This window comes from Elephantulus edwardii, unplaced genomic scaffold, assembly GCF_000299155.1.
Source record: "Elephantulus edwardii isolate Elephantulus edwardi_28Jun2011 unplaced genomic scaffold, EleEdw1.0 scaffold00020, whole genome shotgun sequence".
Lineage (NCBI taxonomy): Eukaryota > Metazoa > Chordata > Mammalia > Macroscelidea > Macroscelididae > Elephantulus > Elephantulus edwardii.
In genome coordinates, this window is record NW_006399770.1 from 17806103 (window position 1) to 17823064 (window position 16962).

The following is a 16962-nucleotide window of genomic DNA, read 5'->3' on the forward strand; positions in this document are numbered from 1 at the left end:
TTTTTTTTAAAATGGGGTTTATGCTGTCCCCTCACTATAATCCCAAAATCACACAGTTCTTCTCCCATGTAATTAACTGCCTCTGAAAACCTGTTGGAGGGTGAGCTAAGGGTCACTTCCCACTTGACAGTACACAACAACAACAAGTTCCATCGGTGTTGATTGTGGATCCGAGCAAGCTTTGTAAACAATCTTAATCTCTTCTACATCTATTATATTGCTGCCATTTGGCTCAGTGTTGAAAATTGAGATTGCTTTCTTGATATTCAGCTTCAGTCCATATCAAAGACTGTAATTCTTGACCTTCTGCAGTAAATGCTTCAGGTCTTCCAGAGTTCCAGCGAGCAACATTGTGCCACCTGCACAACAGAGGTTATTGCTGAGTCTTCCTCCAGTCCTGACTCCACATTCCTCTTCATTGAACAATTTAGTCCACATATAGATCAAGAAGGTATGGAGGTAGGATACATCCCTGATGCTCTCTTTTCTTGATTTTGAACCATGCTGTGTTTCCTTGCTCTATTTTGATGACTGCTTCCTGGGCCATGTATAGGTTTGGGGGAATGTTTTGGTTTTGGGTTTTTTGTTGCTGTTGTTTTATCTTTAAAAAAATTTTCTAGTTTATTTACAAAATTTGAATACATTGTATTCCATACCAGATTTGTCCAGTTTCCCTCACCTCCATCCATCAAGTTGTACAACCCTATGATTAATCCCCATTCCCACACATCCTCATCCCTCTGCTTCCACCCCCATCCCCATACTCATTCTACAATAATGGTTTTATGCACTATTTGTTCTTGTTGGACTGAGTTAGTTTGCTCAGCATAATGCCCTTCAGTCTCTCCCAAGTTAGGTAGTAATTTCCATATGACCCAGTTATTCCACCGGTTGGGAGATACCCTGAGAAAATGAGAACTGAGGCACAAACGGAGACTTGTACACCAATGTTCATAGCTGCATTATTCACCATAACAAAAACATGGAAACAGCCCAGATGTCAAACCACAACTGAATGTATTGAAAATTATAGTACATTCATACAATAGAATACTATGCAGTATGCAGGAACATGTATAGGATATTCATGAGCACAATCAGGTGATCTGGTATTCCCACTCTCCTTAAAGAAATGTGTTTACATAGTCAATGAAACACAGATAGACATTTCTCTGATATTCTTTGCTGTCAGCCAAGATACATCTGACAGGGGCTATGATTTCCCCAATACTACAGCCTCTTTTAAACCCAGCTTCTACTTCTAGCAGTTCTCTGTTAATATGCTGTTCCAGTAATTTTTTAATAATCTGCAACATGTTTTTGCTGGCATGTGATATTTGTGATATTGTTCAATAATTTCTACACGCTGGGATTTTTTTTAATGGGACTAACTATGGGTCTCTTCCAGTTAGTTGGCCATGTAATTGTCTTCCAGAATTTTTTGCCACAATCTGGAGAGCACATTTAAGACTGAATCTGTTTGTTGAAATATATCAGTTGGTATTCCATAAATTCCTGGAGTCTTGTTTTTCACTAGTTCTTTCAGAGCAGCTTTAATTTTCTCCTTTATCACCATTAACTCTCGATCATCATATATTTCTGTATAAGCCAGTTCTTTCTGGTGTAGTTACTCAGTGCACTCCTTCTACATTCTCTTGATGAATCCTGGATTTTTCAGTATTCTGCTCCTAGCATCCTACAGATTGCCACTTGAGGCTTGAATTGTTCCTCAGTTCTTTCAGCTTAAGAAATTCTGAGCAATAGTGAGTTTTGATTTTCAGGCTTAAGGTCTTCGCACATTTCATAACAACTTGCTTTATCTTCCATGATACCCTTTGAAATTTTTTGTTCAATCCCTTAACTTCCTGATTTCTTCTCTTTGCTTTGTCTTCCAGTGTTATACTGTAATATTCACAGTCTCTTCTGACATCCATCTCAGTCTTTTCTTCCTTCTTTGTCTTTGTAATGATCTTCTTCATTATTCATGAATCATGTTCTTGATCCTCTCTCAGCTCCTCTGGTTTCCATTTATTAGTGTGCAAGGCCTCAGATTCAGGTGTGATACATTCAAGGTCAAATTTTGGTTTCTGTGGATTTGTTCTATTTTTTTCAGCTTCAGTTTGAACTTCCTTATGAGTAGTTGATAATCTGTTCCACAAACAAATCCTTTGGTGAACTCAAGAAAATAAACAAGATTATTGATACAAGGAATATAAAAATATTTTTTACATTTGCCAAACACTTTAGGTGACTTCATTTTAAAATTGACGTTTATTGTATTTCACAAATAGACACATTGTTATGATTTATTTTATGTTATTTATTTACCTAAAGATATATTTCTTAATGAAAATATACAACACTCCTCTAAGTCATGTTTTTATAATGTTGAATATCATCTCATTGAATAGTCAAAAGACACATTTCACCCATCATCCCTAATAGCACTATTGACATTTAATTTGCCAATTCTCTTTGGTTGGTTTTGATTAATCAGATTGAAAATGATAGTTTTCTCAGTAAATTTTTTATCTTTCAAATAAATGTTCCTCCATCTGTTTATAACATCATAATAGCTAGCTAGCTGTCATATTCATTACTGTAATATGTGCTAGATAATGTTGTGAATATGTCATATTAATAAGTCATTTGTTTTTACAGCAAATAAACATCATTATTTCTACTTGTTGATTAAGTCCTTCTTAGGTACTGAGAAAGTAAGTAATCTGTTCAAGTCAACAAAAGGGACCCAGTTCAAATCTACCAGCAGCTCCTCTATTGTGATTTACTTCCTTTGAAAGCCCTCTGTTGGGTCAGCTATGAGTAATTTCTGATTCAAAGGCACATAAAACAATGACTTCAAGGTCACATAGTTAAGAAGAGACAGATATGCCAGTTGAACTCAGCAATTTCTCTACAACGTTTAGGACCATAGAGTGCATTATACTATCATTTATCTTTCAAATATCTGGAATGTCAAATTAATGAGTAGTGTAGAGATGGTTATAAATTTTGTCAGCACTTATGTGGAAGATATTCAAGGCTTATTAATCATATTGTCTCTGGAAGCAAATTTTATACAAAGTGTGTAGATTGTATTTTTGTCATTGCTTTATGCCATTGAGTAATCTGTGACCCTATGTACAATAGATCTGAACTCTGCTCTATACTGAGTAATTCTCACTGTCTTTGACACACTTACCCACATTATCAAAGCTACTGTGTCAATCTGTCTCAACCAGGTTCTCCTCTTCTTGTTGTCTCTCCACTTTTCCAAGCATGATGTCTTCCTCCGGTGACTGGTCCTTCTTGGCCACATGCCCAAAATATGTGAGATGGAACTTCAAAACCCTTGCCTCCAAGGAGCAGCCTGGTTTCACTATCTCCAGTATGAACCTGTTTGTTCTCTTGCCAGTCCATGGAATATACTGAAGAATATCGATACTCTTCTCTACCACTACAACTCAGAGGCATCAGTTGTTATATCAACCCTCCTCACTGTCCAACTCTCTCGTGCATAGAAAGTAATTGTGAAGATCATGGCCTGAATCACGTGCACCTCAGCTCCAGGGTGACATGGTTGCTTTTCAGGATTTGGAGAGGTCCCTGATAGCAACTTTCCCCAGAGTGATTTGTCTTTTGCTTTTTTGACTGCTCGTGCCAACAGTGTTGGTTGTGGTTCTGAGCAAGCTGAAGTTTTGTTAACAATCTCAATATCTTCTCTTGGTCTTCATGGCGTTAAGCTTCAATCCTTATTGAAGACTACAGTCCTTGGCCTTTTGAAGTAAATGTTTCAGGTCCTCTTCAATTTTGACATGCAAGGTTGTGTCATCTGCATAACATAGGTTGTTAGTGAGTGTAGAAAAAACAAGGGACATGTGAGCAGCACTATAACTTACCTTTACCAACTTCACAGGGGGAAACTATCCCCACACACAACATCAATAACACAATTTCCATGAGATCACACATGTCCCTCACATCCCCATGCCTCTTTCTACTCATTTCAATACCAATCTTACTACTTGGTTAGGTACAAAATCTAATATGATAGCTCACAGACCACAAGAACCATATAGGGGGAGTCAAAAGGTTATAATTCAGATTAACAAGAGAATACAGTCAAAACAGCTCCCAAAATGTACATGAACGCACCTCATCCTCAAGCCTCATGGCTCTAAGTGTTTTCAAGTTCTCAATCCTGCAAATATTGGCTTCCTCCAGAAGTGTCCAACAAAGTTCTAAGTTCTCCCACTATTGACTTTCACCCAGTTGTTCAACAAAATTCTCAGTCTTCCCAATATTGGTTTCCTCTTCATACCCACCCCCACTGAAGTTCTTTCTCACATCATTTCTCCAGTTCAGCCATCACTACTGCTGCTACTGTCCTAAAGCATGTTCTGCATTTCAGGTTGGGAGGGATTGCCTTCCTTTTCTGGAAGAGGAAAATTTTCTACTGGTAGGGAAAAAATTCTGTGTCTTCATCTAGAGCTCTCCAATTTATTGGACAATCAATACCCTTTTAGAATGTTAAGACTGGCCAATCTCCTTGTGGTATCGTACATAGTCAATCCCTTTCTGAAGAGACCAACATCCTCATCCCCATAGTCCTGCCTCTCTGCATAACAACATCAAATAAAGGCTAGAGAAGTCATTGAAATATAAATTCCATAATGAGTCTTCCTCCGATCCTGATCCCAAATTCCTCCTCAATGATCTATTCAGCATAGAGTTTGAAAGAGTATAGATGGAGGACACTTCCCTGTTCTTTATTTTGAACCATACAGTGTTTTCTTCATCTGCTCTGAGCACTGCTTCCTGGTCCAAGTGTATAGCATGATCCAATGCTCTGGGATTCCCATTCTTTCTCAAGGTTAGCCACAATTTGTTGTGATACACACAGTCTAATACCTTTACATAATCAATGAAGCACAAAAAAACATTCCACTGATATTCTTTGCTTTCAGCCAAGATTCATCTTACATTAGCAATAATGACTGCTCCTTTAAACCCAGCTTATTTTTCTGGAAGGTTTCCACTCATACACTCTTACAGTCACTTTAGGATAATCTTGAACAGGATCTTGCTTGCATGTGATATCAGTGATATTGTTCAATAATTTCCACACTCTGTTGGATCACCCTTTTTTGGAATGGGAGCAATGTGAATCTCTTCCAGTCAATTGGCCAGGTAGTTGCCTTCCAGATTTCTTGGCAGAAATTCGTCAGCACATGTAAGACAGCATCTATCTGTTGAAATATGTCAATTGGTATTCCATCAGTTCCTGGAACGTCATTTTTTTGTAATTCCTTCAGAGTAGCTTAAACTTCCTCCTTCATCACTGTTGTCTTTTTTTTTTCATGTATTTATTTTATATTCTATACTGGTTTACTTACAAAGTTCCTAAAGTTTGTATACATTGTTTTCCACACCAGATGCCTCCCTCTACCTAACAAACTGTGTGACCCTATGATTAAGCCCTTTCCCCTTCGATCCTAATAATCCTCATACTTGTTTTACAGTAATGGTCTTATACAGTATTTGTCTTTATGAGACTAAATTAGGTGGGGTTATTTGATTTTATCCCTTTGCTTTTCTTCCCAACTGAAATATAAAATTTGGAGTAGTTGTTTCTGTATCTATTAAGACACTCTGTTATAGGTAATAAGGAATTCTCTGAGTTTTAAGACATGTTTCTATGTTTTAGAAAGTCACTTTTCAATAATATAGTTTTAGGGAAATAATTGTATATTTTAATTACCACTTGTGTGACTTTCATCCTTTCTCCAGGTTTATAGGGTTTCAGGAGGCAAGCTATTTATGGAAGTGCATGCCACTCCTGCTTCCAAACTTCTTTTAATTGGGGAGCTCCACCAAACACTGTCCATTATGGGTAACCATTATCTCTTTTGACACATTGGTGTCACAATACTCTGCTTCACAACAACCACAGGTTATCTCTGTACGGCAAGTGGAAACACCAGGGTTATAGGACCTAGAAGAATGTTTGACCAAAGAAAATTAAAAATAGGCCAGAAGGCCGCAGATTCTAGTCACCCACCTTTGACTTGGTAGCATCACTTTTGGTCTACTAGGCCAACTGGTCTCTCTCTATGTTGTTAGTGCCGTAGAGTTATAGGTAACTCATGGTGTCTCTATGAATGAAAGTCCTCAATACTTTCGTGCTACTAAGCCAAAAACAATTAAAGGCAGGCCTGAGGGCTGAGGAGTAGAGTCACCCACCTTTGGCTTCGGAGCATGGCTTTCCGTCCGCTAGGCCCACTGCTCTCTCTTTCTATGCTATTGGTGGTAGTGGTGTTGTTAAGTGTCGTTGAGTCGCAGGTGACTCATAGCAACCCTATGAACGAAAGTTCTGGACACTTCCTGTATAACTTTCGTCCTCTCTCCAGGTTCATAGGGTTTCCAGAGGCAAGCTATTATGGAAGTATATGCCACTCCTGCTTCCAAGCTTGTTTTAATCCATAGCCATAGTCTTCACAATTATTACCAATGCATCAGAGAGTCGGGCAGTAACTAAGGACAGTAGAAGAATTGATGCCTTTGAATTGGGATGCTGGGAAAGAGTATTGAAAGGTCTGTTATGAGAACAATCAGGTTTGACTTGGAGAGAGTGAAACCAGGCTGTCTATTGAAGGCAAGGATTTTGACGCTCCATCTGACATACTTTGTGCATGTTACAAGGAGAGACTAGTACTTGGAGAGGAACATCATGCTTAGAAAGGTGAAGGGACAGTGCAAGAGAGGAAGACCTTAAATGAGATGGGTTGGTGAGTCAGAGACAATGAAATTGGGAATAGGGTTCAGAGCTGTTGTTCATAGGGTTACTATGAGTCAGAGTCAACTATATGGAATATAACAACCACCACCATAGTGGTCTAGTGATAAGAGACTGTTCTGGAATCTCAAAGGCACATAATTTGAATCTACCAGTTGCTTCTCAGAAGGATTAATATCAATATCATTTGACTCTCAATGTTATTATTTGCCTTGAGTCAGAACCAACCCATAGCTGACTCTCTAGTGGGTTTTCAGAGGCAGCTAATCTCACAAGATTGCCCATTCTTCTCCCGAGAAGCACCTGGTGGGTTAAAAATTCATGCCTTTGAGATTGCAGTATGGCTTCTGAGCAGTAGGCCACTAGAGCTCCCTAGTTTCACTAGTTTATGCTAAAAATTTGAAAGAAAATAGCATGGCAAACTGACTGGAAGAGATTCGTATTGATTCCCAATACTAAAAATAGATGATACAAGAGAATGTGGAAATTATGAACATCATTAATATAATTAAGATCACATGTAAGTGAAAGTTTGCTGAAGATTAATCAGAAAGAACTAGAACAGGAAATTGAGATTTCTGAGTAAGGCAGAGTGAGAGTCAGATCTGGACATGGCAGCCAACCTGGTAGCAATAGTAACAGCATGGTTCCAGCCATGAAGTGAAGGTGGTGGAAGACCAGAGACCAGTGTGAGACACAGCTGAAATAGTTCCCCTGCCTCAAGGTATCAATATCAAGAGCCTTGGTTAGAGATTAATGATGGGAGTTAAAGAGGGCAAGTAATTGTAAAGACTAAAAAAAATTTGTAACATCTACCTAAGCATGGGTCACAGGTTAGATCAAGGATCAGAAAGATAGAAGATTATCTGACCACTGGTTGAAAAGAAAATGTCTTAATTGAAGAATTGTATCTTAAGTGATTTCAATTTAAATTATAACCTGTTACTTCTCTAATATTTCTGTTATCTGAGATTGTTGTCTATTAGGGCTACAGGACTACTCTTTCTTTCCAGAATGGCCACTGAAATGATTCAACCACAGGAAGCAGAAGCTGTGGCTGCTTCTCTCTGTCAAGGATGTGAAACTGCTCTACATCCTTTCCCAGAAATAGTTATCTGAGGCCCCAGCCCACTTTCTTGTAGAGGTGAGCATTCCCCTTGCCAATTTCCTTCTAAGACAATATGAAACCGTCCTCTTAACTTTTAGTGGGAGCTAGTTTTCTACTTAAGAACCAGACAAGCAGTTTCTCCTCAACAAACTGTTTTTCTTCAAGTGAAGTAGGTTTTGTCCTTCCTTAGTGACCTGACATTAACCACTCCAAGCAATTGAATAACCCAATAGTAGGATACCAAAAGCCTGAGGAGAAACAATTAGTGCTAGAATTAATCAAAGAAGACCTAGGAGTTTGGGAACATGTTTCACTTGATAGGAACTGTTGCATGCCATCAGATTGGAGCTACCTCTTAGGTGACCCACCAGTAGATTTTCAGAGGCTTTTAAATCACTTGGAGGAAATAACCTATTTTTCCCCCTTGGGGGATTTGAAATGCATGCCTTATGGTTAGCAGCACAACTTATCACTAGACAATGAGAGCTCCCTCATAAGGTTTCCTTATAGGAATTAGCTTTGTGGTGTTGAAATTGTTGATGAGAATTTTGTTTAGTTAGTAGAAGTCAAACTCTTCAGCTTTCATACAACTGACTGAAAGAGATCTATGTTTATTCCCATTCCAAAAAAAGATGATCTAACAAAATGTGCAAAGTATGATGAATGTCATTAACGTAATTACCATCACACGGATTTAAAATCTTGTGAAAATTATTCAAAAATGATTAGAACAGGGAACTGATAATGGGAAGAATAAAGTTTAGAGAAGATACCTACTTAGAAAAATTTAGAAAAAATCTACAGTGTGGAGGCAAAAATATTAAACAAAACCACTGTTTCTCTTGACGTAGTCAATGAATTCAATGAGAGCAATATATATTAAGAAGAATAATTAGCTTTTGAACTGAATCATATGAAACTACTTCATAGGAGTCCTAGGGTACAATGTGTTCAACTACAAATCTCAAAATAAATAAAACAACTGATGATAAATGGACATAATTTTGAACTTTCAATGATTTTTCTTGGCTTCACAATGTCCATGGAAGTTGCAATCAAAAACAAAACCAAACCAAAGAAGAAACAAAACAAAACCAAACAAGGTACTATATTGACTTCATTTGGGATAAATGATCTCTTTAAAATGTTGACAAAATTACATTGCATCTAAAACAACAAAACAATGTGTGTATAAACTATTGAAGGAAAAATTAATTTGTGTGTAAATTTTTATCCTAAACACATTAAAGTGTTAACCAAAGAAAGAAACAGCAAAGATGTAATTTTCAGCATAAAATGTGCCTGAACCAAATAATTGCTTCATTATCTTCATATAGCTTCAAACACTGGACAATAAATGAGGAAAACCAAAGAATATATGCCTTTCAATTATGGTGTTAGTTTAGAATATTAAATATTCAATGTACTACCTATACAAAGATAATTTCTGCTTTGGAAGGTATACCCAAAATGTCCCTTAAAAACTAGGATAATGAAATTTTATCACATTCATTTTGCATATCTTAGGAATGTAACAGTCCCTGGAGCTGGACAATGTACTTGCTAAAAATAGAGGGTCAGTGAAAATGAATATTATCAATGAGAATGATGCTTATAAAGGCTGCAACAATGGACTCAAATACAGTAACAATTTCAAGGATGAAACAGAACTAGGTAGTGTTTCAGTCTCTTGTAGTAAGGTCACTAAAGAGTTAGAATATACTGAAAGGCACACAAAAACAATGTATTGTGTATCACTATTTTTTTTTATTTCCTGCACTATATAATGTAAAACTCATTGGGGGATTGTTTCTTTTTAATTGCTGAATTTCAGTGCTAATAATAAAATCTGAAATGGAGTGTACATTTCACAAAGTATGCTTTCCATAAAGGAAGAAATAAGAAAGGAAGAACTGCAACTGAGATAGATTTTTCTTCTGTCTCATTGGTAATAGTTGTGTCCTTGATAGATCTCTTGGTGACTGAATGAAGAAGATATTATAAAATGAACAATGGAATAATTTATAGAAACTTTGGAGGCATTTTCAATATTGCGGCTTATTCTTTGATCAACATGTTAATCTTTCTATTACCTGTTACACATTTTTTTAATAAGATCTTTTATTTTAATTGTGATTTTAACAAAGGTTTACAGAAAAGTTAGAATTTCATTCATTCATTCATTGTTGCATGTTTTACTTCCTCACCCTCTCTTCCTCTTGCCTACGTTGACTTTTTGTTTTATGCTAGTTTATTTATAAACTTCAAATACATTGAGTTTGAAAACATAATCTTCCAATTTCCCTCACCTCCCACTAATCAAACTGTACAACTCCATGATTAATCCCTCCCTCCCCCGTACATCCTCATCCCTCTGCTTTCACCCACTCCCACCCACTTGGATCCTTATACTCATTCTACAATAATGGTTCAATACAATATTTGTCCTTGTAGGACTGAGTTAGTTCACTCAGCATAATGGTCTCTAGTCCCTCCCAAGTTAGGTAGTAATTTACAAAATCATTGCTCCTGCATGCTGCATAGTATTCCACTGTGTGAATGTACCATATTTTCTCAATCCATTCATTTGTGGTTGGACATTTGGGCTGTTTCCACATTCTTGTGATGGTGACTAATGCTGCCATGAAGGCTGGTAAGCAAATCTCCGTTTGTGCCTCAGTTCTCATTTTTTTCAGGATATATTCTAAATAGTGCATAAGTTGGGTCATATGGTATTTCTTATATGCAGCTTTTTCAGGAAGCACTAAACTGCCTTCCAAAGTGGTTGTACCATTTTACAATCTCACCAACAATGTGTAAGAGTTCCTTTTTTGCCACATCCTCTCCTGCATTTATTATTTGCTGCCCTGTTAAACTTTGCTACTGTTACTGTAGTGAGATGGTACCTCATTGTGTTTTTGATTTGCAGCTCTCTGCTAGTGATTTGGAACATTTCTTCATGCACCTGTCTGCCATTCGAAAATCTTCCTCTGAAAATTCTTTCCATGTTTTTTTGCCTGTTTCTTTATTTGGGTTATTCGTCTTTTTTCTTGTGAAGGCTCAGGAGGATTCTGCAAACTTTTATTATAAGACTCTTGTCTGAGATGGTTTTATCAAATTTTTGTTTAAGATCAGTAGGTTTTCTTCTCACCCTGTTGGAAAAAGTTTTTGATGCACACATGGATTCAATCTTTAGAATGTCTCATGAATCAATTGTATCCTCTTTAGACTGTATTACTAGTTGTATTTGGCAGTCTCTTTATACCTTGGACTAGTGCTTCTAAACTTGATCCCAGTTTGTCTCTGATGAACTTTATTATTTCAGGCTTTAATCCCAGATCTCTGATCCACCTTAAGGTGATTTTTTTATGTGGTGTGAGATTTGGATCCTGTTTGAGCTTTCTGCAGGTGGAAATCCAGTTTTGTCAGTACCATTTGTTGAAGAGACTTTCATTTTCCCATTTGATAGCTTTGATTTTCTTGTCAAATACAAGTTAACCATATATACTTGGTCTATTTCTGGGTTCTCAGTTCTGTTCCATTGGTCTATGTGCCCGTTATTGTACCACTATCATGCTGTTTTGGTTACTACTGCTGTGTAGTAAGATTTGAGGTCAGGGAGTGCTATGCCTCCCACCTCATTTTTGTTTCTCAGAAGTGTTTTGCTTATTTGGGGTATCTTGCCTCTCTAAATATATTTGCTAATTTCCCTTTAATTCTCCTTGAAAAATGAATTTTGGTATCTGGATTGAGATTGCATTGAACATGCACATTGCTTTTGGTAGGATTGTCATTTTCATGATATTGAGTCTTCCTATGCATGAACAGGGAACATTTTTTTTATTTCTTTAGGTCTTTCATTGTGTTACAAATTTTGATATCCACATTGCTATAAAATGCATTCTGGTGGTCATAGTCTACTTTGAAATGACTCAATAATTCAAAGCCTATAAAAGGCATATGTAGAAATGTTCTTTACAGTAGTTCTTAAATGTATTTATTGGATAACAGTACTTAACAATTTTTAATAGGAAATGGACTATTAGATATTCTTGCTGGATCCCTTGAATAAGTGATTGGATGATCCATTAGCCATTAGCTCTTTGAAATTTGGATCAAGATGCTTATGAAGGTTAAAATTAAAGCAAGCATAGTCAAGTGTCTTAAAATCTACATATGATCATTGTGATATAAAATTGAGAATGTCTTTCAAATAGCATATATAATTCTGTGATTTTTTTCAGTTTAACACATTATATAGTTGCATTTACATATTTAAAAGTTGAAGTAATTTTCAATATTCCACTTTGTTTTTCATAAAATGGAACATTTAGTATAAAATTTTCATTGCAAGTCATTTTCCATATCATGTCTATCAGTGTATCTTACCTGTGAAATTAATTATTTCCTTTCAATGATAATTCATCTACACATTTATTCTAAAAATGGCATACTGGCAAAATTTACAGTTGTTCCAGTCTACTCAATCATATCTTCTCTTATGTGTTGGCATTGTGTGACATTCTACTTTATTTAGCTCTTAATTGCAGAGAGAATTACTTTGTTCTGCAGATGAACCTCTCAATCATGTAGCTTAACTATATATTGAAGTAGTAAAAAATTTTATTCCTTAGTGTTTCTCACTTCTTAACAATATTGAAAGGCATCTTATAGCATTGTTACTTAAATCTTAATTATTTGGCATCTGACATTTTCAATAAAGATAAATTTCCTTGCAAAAAAAACCCCATTCTATTGAACCCAGCAACACAAAGATAAAATATTGATTTGATCTGTAGAGATTTCATTGTCTTCAGTGAAGCAAATAATATTCAAAGTAAAAGTCACATAGAATGTCACTGGAATGTTAACTGGCTAGAGTTGAAAAATAAATCATTCCTGAAAGTAATGAAGCTGTTAACTTGATAAAGAATTTTTAAAACATTCTTAGAATAATTATAACTTTCAGATGATAAAATATTAACTAAGGTTTTAAAAAACAGAAATTAATTAAACGGCAGTGAACAATAGTAGATATGCTGAATCACATTAGTGTCAAAGTTGGTCTGTAGAGTGTATTTTCTTCACTCTTTGTCTATTTTACATTACAATCTATATATAATTTATACCAGTAGTGTTGGTAGAGTTAGTCAATTAGTTATCTATATTTTTAAAATTTAAGGAAATTGTTCTTGTTAGAAAAGCCACTATTCCTTTTTTTTTCTTTCTTTGAAACCCATTTATTTATTTACATTCTGAATCTTTGTAAATATTGTTAAACATCTTTAAGACAGCATGACTAATCTTTTTAAAAATATTTCTATAAATTGTTATATCCTTCAACATCAAATATTTAAAAACGAACATTCTATAAGGGGTAGTTTATTAATATCTAGTCACTTTTACCTTCTGGAACTCTAGTGGCCTAGTAGCAAGAAGCTGTGCTGCAATTCTGAAGGCACTGGGTTTGAGGCCACCTACTGCTCCACAGGAGAAGAAATAGATAATCTGCTCCCATGTGATGAACTGCCTCTGAAAATCTACCAGAGGTGGTTCTGACTTTAGGTGTGCAACATTTTTTTTACACTATATAGTGCTTTTCTTTGTTTTTTATTCCCTGTTACTGTTATTGTGTGCCGTAGATTCAGAACTGATCCATAACTTATTTTCAGTTAGGTTTTCAGAGGCAGTTCATTGCAAGGGATGAGATTGTCCATCCTTCTCCCTGAAAGGCTTGTTCCTTCAATGTCTGTGCCTTTGGGATTGCAGTTCAGCTTCTTGAAACTGTTCCACCATAGCTCCACAAACATATGATCCCTATCTTTTCAAACTAAGTATATACTAGAAAATAAGAGCGTTAAGTCTATCACTGAACCTGGAACTATTTGATAGAAGGTAAAGTAAATGTCTTACCAAAGGTTAAAAATGCTAAATGAGAATTAAAAGAAGATTGACAGTAATAAATCAAAGCTGTGGGAGGCATAGCACAAAACTACATCACAAGTAATCAAAACAGCTTGGTATTGGTAGAATGACAGGCAAATATACCATTGAAACAGAATTGAGAACTCAGAACTGTACACATCTAACTATGATCAACCGATAATTGAAAAGGAAATAAATTTATCAAATAGGGAAATTACAACCTCTTAAACAAAAGGTGCTGGCAAAACTGGACTGTTATCTACAGAAAGCTGAAACACGATCCACATCTTACACTGTTGTTGTTGTTGTTGTTATGTGCCGTCGAGTCGCTTGCGACTCATAGCGACCCTATGTACAACAGCCCTAAACTCTGCTCTGTCCTGTGCCAATCGCACTGTCTCTGACACTCCCACCGCCATTATCCCAGTCACTGAATCAATCCACCTCATAGAGGGCCTTCCTCTCCTGCGCTGTCCCTCCACCCTCCCAAGCATGATGTCCCTCTCCAGGGACTGGTCCCTCCTCACAACATGTCCAAGTATGTTAGACGGAGCCTCAGAATCTTTGCCTCCAAGGAGCCACCCGGTTTAACCCTTTCCAGGACAAATCTGTTTGTTTTCCTAGCCGTCAAAGGTATTCTCAATACTCTTCTCCAGCTCCACAGCTCAAAGGCATCAATTCTCCTTCTATCCTCCCTGGTCCTTGTCCAACTCTCTGATGCATAACAAGTGATTGCGAAGACCATAGCCTGTATCAGACGCACCTTAGTCTCCAGAGAAACACCATTGCTCTTGAGTACTTTGGAGAGGTCCCTAACAGCAGACTTTCCCATGGCAATGTGCCTTTTAATTTCCTAGATGCTGGTGCCAAGACTGTTGACTATGGAGCCAAGCAAACTAAAGCTGTGCACAATCTCAATCTCTTCACCATCCATCCTAATGCTGTCAATTGGTCCAGTGGTGAGAATCTTTGTCTTCTTGACATTGAGCCTCAATCCTTATTGGAGGCTGCAGTCCTTGACACTCTGCAGCAGGTGCTTCCTCTTCAGTTTCAGCAAGCAGGGTTGTGTCATCTGCATAATGCAGGTTGTTGATAAATCGTCCACCAATCTTGACCCCACATTTCTCCTCATAGAGCCCAGCCTCCCGGATAATCTGTTCTGCATATAGGTTGAAAAGGTATGGAGATAGGATGCATCCCTGGCATACGCCCTTCCCAATTTTGAACCATGCAGACTGTGTAGATCACATTAGAACGATCAAGCGTTCTGGGATTCCCATTCTTCTCAGAGTTAGCCATGGTTTGTTATGATCTACACAGTCAAATGCCTTTGCATAGTCAATGAAACACAGATAGACATTCCTCTGGTATTCCCTGCTTTCAGCTAAGATCCATCTAACATCAGCTACAATATCTCTAGTACCATGACCCCTTCTAAACCCAGCCTGAACTTCTGGTAGTTCTCTGTTGATGTGCTGTTCCAGTCGTTTTTGGATAATCTTCAGTAAAATCTTGCTTGCATGTGAAATCAGTGAGATTGTTCTGTAGTTTCCACATTCTGTTGGGTCACCTTTCTTTGGGATAGGAACAAATATAGATCTCTTCCAGTCAGTTGGCCAAGTGGAACAGATCATCTTACACTATACACAAAAATCAACTCAATATGGTTCAGGGACCTGGGAGTAAAGCCCCAAACCATAAAGTTCATAAGAGACATACTGGCATCAAGCTTAGAAAGCCCAGTCTGTGGTATAAAGAGACTGCCAAATACAAAGAGAAATGCAAAATCTGAAGAGGATAAAATTGATTAATGGGGCCTTCTAAAGATTATGTCTGTGTTCATAAACAAAACAAAACAAAACAAAACAAAACAAAACAAAAAAACACTTTTTCCAACAGGGTGAAAAGACACCTACTGACTGGGAACAAACATTTCGCAATATCATCTCAGACAAGGGTCTCAAAATGAACTTTACAGAATACTTCTGGGCCTCTAGAAGGAAAAGACTGATAATCCAAAAGACTTGGAAAGACTTTTCCCTGAGCAGGACATTTGGATAGCCAATAAACACATGAAGAAATGCTCCAAAATACTGGCAAAAACCACAATGAGATACAATCTTACCCCAGTAGCAGTGGCAAAGTTTAGCAGGGGAACAAGCAATGTTGAAATGTTGAAGAGGATGTGGCAAGAGAATAACTCTTATATATTGTTGTTGAGATTGTAAAATCGTACAACCTCTTTGGAGGCAGTTTGGTGTTTCTTCAAAAAGCTGAACACAGAAATTCCATATGACTCAGCTATTCCACTGCTTGGAATATACTCTGAGAAGAGGAGAACTGAGGCACAAACAGAAACTTGTACAACAATGTTATTCACCATAACAAGAACATGAAAACTGCCCAAGTGTTCAACCACAATGGAATTATGGTACATTCACAGAATGAAATACTATGCAGCACGGAGGAGCAATGATTGTATAATTTACTACCTAACATGGAAGGGAATGGAGAGCATTATGCTAAGCAAACTAACTCAGTTTCATAAGGGCAAATACTGTATAAGATCATTATTGTAGAATGAGTGGGAGGATGAGATGAGGGGACTTAATTTTAGGGTCACAGAATATGATGGGTGAGGGAAGGATGGGTAAAGGAAAAGAGAAAAATTCGGTGTGAAAAACAATGTATATGAACTATAAGAACTTTGTAAGTAAACTAGTATAATATTTTTAAAGGAAAAAAATAATTAGTTGATTTTGAACCATTTCATGATGTAGAATATGATCAAGGACCAAGATAGTGAAGGAAGAAGATTGATCTGCAAAGATAGTTCGAGTGAAAAATAAGTCTCCAGGAATTAAGAAAACAACACTCGAAGTTGTTTGTTTCAGTAATGAAATTTAGAAAGCCAGCCAATGAACTGTAAGAGATGCACTATACACTGGAGGAAGAACTCTGATGCATTAGTCTGTAAGGAGTTGTGCTGCTTATAATAAGTGTAGTTCAAATGGAATTTAAGTCAGAAGACTAATGCTTAATCACTAGATAACAAATGCTTGCTTTGAGAACATGGTATTATTCTCTAGTAAAACCAACCATACACCATCACTACCAGCATAAATTTATTACT